Source organism: Vitis riparia, chromosome 3 (assembly GCF_004353265.1).
Source record: "Vitis riparia cultivar Riparia Gloire de Montpellier isolate 1030 chromosome 3, EGFV_Vit.rip_1.0, whole genome shotgun sequence".
Taxonomy (NCBI): Eukaryota; Viridiplantae; Streptophyta; class Magnoliopsida; order Vitales; family Vitaceae; genus Vitis; species Vitis riparia.
This window is the reverse complement of record NC_048433.1, coordinates 13,035,639-13,040,545: the sequence shown is the minus strand read 5'-3', so window position 1 is coordinate 13,040,545 and position 4,907 is coordinate 13,035,639.

Below are 4,907 nucleotides of genomic sequence, written 5' to 3'. Positions count from 1 at the left end.
TGAAAAACATTGGTTATCTAGGAGTAAAAGAATCTTCCCCTTAAACCAATCATGGATTAACAATCAAAATTTAAGAATTGAAAACAAAAAAATCAAGACATGTTAGAGAGTATTACAACAATAAACAATACATGTCACCAAATATATAGGCATATCATATATCATAAGTCAAATGTATCAGTCAGTACATCATATGTCCAATCAAACTAACATAAGTAAAGATAAGCAATGTATGATCCAACAAAGATGATATGCATGTATGAGTCTCTTATATCTAGCCTCCTAGATCCTAAAATATCTCCCTCTTTGGCAACATAAAAAATGAACAAGGAGGGTGTCTAACAAATCAAGACTGAGTAGGTGGAGATGGAAACACAGAACACAAGTAGGTCATCATCTCCTCATGTTGACACACGATGCAATCCTTAATGCAATCAATCCTCTACTGGAGATACTCAAATTGAGAAGTGAACCCAGTCTGATATTGGTCCATCATATCCTCCATCGAATAAAATCGTGTGTCACTGACCACTGTAAGCTCCTTCATGAAAGTACCAAGAGAGCTAATCTAAGCGGATAAATCCATCCAAGGAGCATAGTCAGGAGTAGAAGGTGCCTAAGGCTATATGGTATCTCAGTATAAGTGGGCTTAGTGAATGCTGGTCTAGAGAAGGAGGGCTTGGTGTATAATAGTTGAGTAGATGGTCCGTTTATAAAAGCTGACTCAATCAATATCGGCTCAAAGAAGGTGGACTCAAACTAAACACCCTTGATCTATGAAGGAACCTCTGTCTGAAGTGAGGGAATATCAAGTTTAGGCCCTCTCTGCTGGTGGCCACTCTAAGGGTTTAGTCCACCCTGAGGGTCTACTCCACCCTCCATTTTCTTAATCTCTGACTCCTTCTCAACTCCAAGGTGTGTCTATCCTTGTCCCCGTAGTTATGCTCTCTTTTCTTTTCTAATCCAAAACCATTTGGAGTCTTCTCAAATTTCATTCGCCCCATGGACTGATCATCATATGTATCATATGTACTAGGAGCCTCAAAGTCCATCTCTTTGCTAAGGTCAATGTCAGCATCCTTAAATACTTGGGAAAAGAAGTGGCCATAGGGAAGTACTCAAGTGATGCTCTCACAACATGAAATCATATGCATCATATAGACATATACTTAGAAAATGGTCAATTTTTTGACAAAAAATAAAAATTCCCTTGGCATTAGCCATAAAAAAATGGGGAATTCATAAAAAATCCTAAGTGCACCCATGCATTCATCTTATATATGTTTCTTATGATTAAAGGTCTTCCAAATGTCTTGATCTTGCATCCATTGGGTCCTTTGATGAATTTCCAATCTAACACTTGAAATTCTTTATAATTCAAACCAATTAGTCGGTTAACCATGGTTTGTTATCATCAAAACGCGATTAGGAGAATCTTTGGGCTAATAATCTCCCCCTTTTTTAAGATGACAAACCTTGGTTATCTAGGAGGAAAAGAATCTCCCCCTTAAACCAATCATGGATTAACAATCAAATTTTAAGAATTGAAAACAAAAAAAAAAAAAAAATCAAGAAATGTTAGAGAGTATTGCAACAAAAAACAATATAAGTCATCAAATATATAGACATATCATATCTCATAAGTCAAATGTATCAATCGGTACATCATATGTCTAATCAAACTAACATAACTAAAGATAAGCAATATATGATCCAATAAAGATGATATGCATGTATGGGTCTCCTATATCTAGCCTCTTAGATCCTAAACTATTTCCCCCTTTGGCAACATAAAAAATGCACAAGAGGGGTATCCAATGAATCAAGGCTAAGGAGGTAGAGGTGGAAACATAGAACGCAAGTAGGCCATCATCTCCTCATGCTAACGCACCATGCAATCCTCAATGCAATTAATCACTATCAAAGATACTTAAACTGAGAAGTAAACCTAGTCTGATATTGGTCCATCATATCCTCTATATAATAAAATCATATGTCACTGACCACTGCAAGCTCCTCCATGCAAGTACCAAGGGAGCTAATCTGAGCGGATAAATCCATCTAAGGAGCATGGTTAGGAGCAGGAGGTGCCTGAGGCTATGGTATCTCAGTATAAGTGGGCTCGGTTAATGTTGGTCCAGAGAAGGAAAGCTCGGTGTATGATGGTTAAGTAGATGGTCCCTCTATAAAAGTCGGCTCAATCATCATCGACTCAAAGAAGGTGAACTCAAACTGAACACCCTTAGTCTATGAAGGAATCTCTATTTGAAGTGGGGAAATATCAAGCTTAGGCCCTCTCTGTTGGTGGCCACTCTGAGGGTCTAGTGCACCCTGAGGGTCTACTCCACCCTCCATCTCCTTAATCTCTGACTCATCCTCAACTCCAAGGTGTGTCTGTCCCATCCCTGTGGTTATGCTCTTTTTCCTTTTTTTGATCCAAGAACCATCTAAAGTCTTCTCAAATTTCATTCACCCCATGGACTGATCATCATATGTATCATATGTGCTAGGAGCCTCAAAGTTCGTCTCTCTGCTAAGGTCAATGCCAACATCCTTGAATGCTTGGGAAAGGAAGTGGCCATAGGGGAGTACTCGAGTGGTTCTCTCACAACATGTAATCATATGCATCATATAGACATATACTTAGAAAATGGTCAATTTTTTGACCAAAAATCAAAATTCCCTTGCATTGGCCATAAAAAATTGGTGAATTCATAAAAAATCCTAAGTACACCCCTGCATTCATCTTACATATGTTTCTTATGATTAAAGGTCTTCCAAATGTCTTGATCTTGCATCCATTGGGTCCTTTGATGAATTTCCAAACTAACACCTAAAATTCTTTATAATTCAAACCAATTAGTCACTTAACCATGGTTTGTTACCATCAAAACGCGATTAGGAGCACCCTTTGGCTAACAAATTTTATTTGTAAATTTCATTGCCTTATTATCCAAAATATAAAAACTATCATAATAATCTTCTTAATGAATATGTTTATATTTTTTTGTATAATAATTAACTATCAAAAAACTAAAATTTATAAATAAAATTATAAAAAAATTATACATATATCATTATTTATTTTATATCCTTAAATATATTCAAACTAAATACTTTATAAATTTTATCATACATAATTCCTTAAAGGAAAGAAAAAAATTAAAAAGCACACATGGGTAGCTTCTCACTACAATTTGTAACTACAAAAATGTTATTAATAGGTTTTGCAAATTGCTTCTCAAAATACATGAATTCTTTCTTGAACATACAATGATTCTTGATTAACCAACATCTGAAATGCTCAAAAGACTCAATACTCAACCCAAGCCTATTGCTAAGCTAAAAAAAGCTTCAATTGTTCTTTTCGATTTCATAAAAGAAAATTTTAGGATACCAATTTATTATTTTATTGAATTTTGAATTTGAGTCATTAATGTGTATAGGTAAATCTAGACCATTGAATAAAGAAATGAAGAAACAAAACTTAGTTATAGAAAGGAATGAGAGTTAAATATGTAAATCATAATAATCAAGTACAAAGTAATGATGTTTTCTAAACCATATGATGCCAATTTCTAATGGATGGAAAAAAATCCCTCATAAATCTATATTTAAATTCAAATTTATTAAGCGATTATTGAAAAAGGTAATTGAAAATTTTATAAGTTATATATATAATTTTTTGTTCAAAAACATTTGGTTCAATAAATTAAGTTATGATAGGTTACATAAGTTGTATAGGAGATTATTAAATAATTTAGGCATATAACTTTCAGCCACGCTAAGTGAAATTTTTGGTAGATAAATAATTATATGATTAGGAGTGACCAAAAGGAGAATCTCCTTCACATGCACATATTCTAGAACCCATTTTTATTTTGCTCAAAGTGAAAGAAGGAAAATTTTAAAAATAAATATTTTCATACAATGATCACACTTTTAAAGAACAACTCTAAGGTATAAACAAATAGATATCATACCAAGACAATGTTGAATAAATTAAATATATATTAAAAAAAATGATATTTCAATACAAAGGCAATATAGAAAAGAAATGAAACTATTTTTCCATGTGACTATTTCTCATTTTTGGCAATTACCCAATTTTTATTTATAGATCCATCTACGCTCCACTTGTAAAAAAATTACAAAATATTCTTCACCCTTTATAACCGATTAAATTACAAATGTATTATTGAAAGCTATTGTGGTTGGACTAGTATGTACTATTAGACTTCAATTACCCTCTTCAATATAATAATATTTTGTAACCAAACATCATATAATACTAGATTATTTACCTGTGATACATTTTTGTATTTCAATATATTATGTAAAAGCAGATGCTATTCACTTCAAGGACTCGTCAAGCTTTTGGTAAAGAATGATACATCATGGCATTCTAGTATTAATTCTCAAGAAGTTGGCTTAGCTAGGACTAAAGAACTGGATATAGGAAAGGAAGAAAAAATATCCCAAGAAAAGAAAGGACAAAACTCCTAAGAAAAGAAATGACAAAATTTCCAAGAAAATGAAGGGCAAAACTACCAAGAAAGTTCAACCAACTATGAGTACAAGACGAGTGATGAAGCTCCATTATTTTTAGCAACAATATCAAACATTCAAGACATTGTTGAAGAAATACTGGTTTGTCATCCACATGCGCTTGAGCATACTAATAAGGAATGAATGAACATACTACATGTGACAATCCTTTACCATCATATTGAAATTTTTTATATAGTGGCAAAGTCTAAATTACTTGCAAGAAGTCTATTATCAACTATAGATAACAAAGGGAACTCCTTACTGCTTATGGTTGGCCTAAGAAGAAAAAGTCAAGCTAGTGAAAAGATGCAAGCCCTGCATTCCAGCTACAAAAAGAGTTTGTTGTTGTTTAAGGT